Here is a 248-nt window from a genome sequence, read left to right as displayed (position 1 = left end):
CCTGCCCGTCCCGTGGGGCCGTAAGCAGCTTAACGGGGTCAGCACCCTGCAGGGCCACGGGGACACGGGGACATCCGTGCCGCACTGGGCTCAGCCATAGGGGGTCCCCGTCACCCCCATACACACACGCAGCGACCTCTACCCTCGCTTTTATCCCCACAGGCGCCGGAGCCGGTGCTGCAGCCATCGCCCCTGCGGCCGCCGGCCGGCCCCGACCGCACCTCGGAGCGGGGGACGCAGACGGCGGG

Source organism: Mesitornis unicolor, unplaced genomic scaffold (genome assembly GCF_000695765.1).
Source record: "Mesitornis unicolor isolate BGI_N332 unplaced genomic scaffold, ASM69576v1 scaffold5179, whole genome shotgun sequence".
Taxonomy (NCBI): Eukaryota; Metazoa; Chordata; class Aves; order Mesitornithiformes; family Mesitornithidae; genus Mesitornis; species Mesitornis unicolor.
This window is presented reverse-complemented; position numbering follows the sequence as displayed.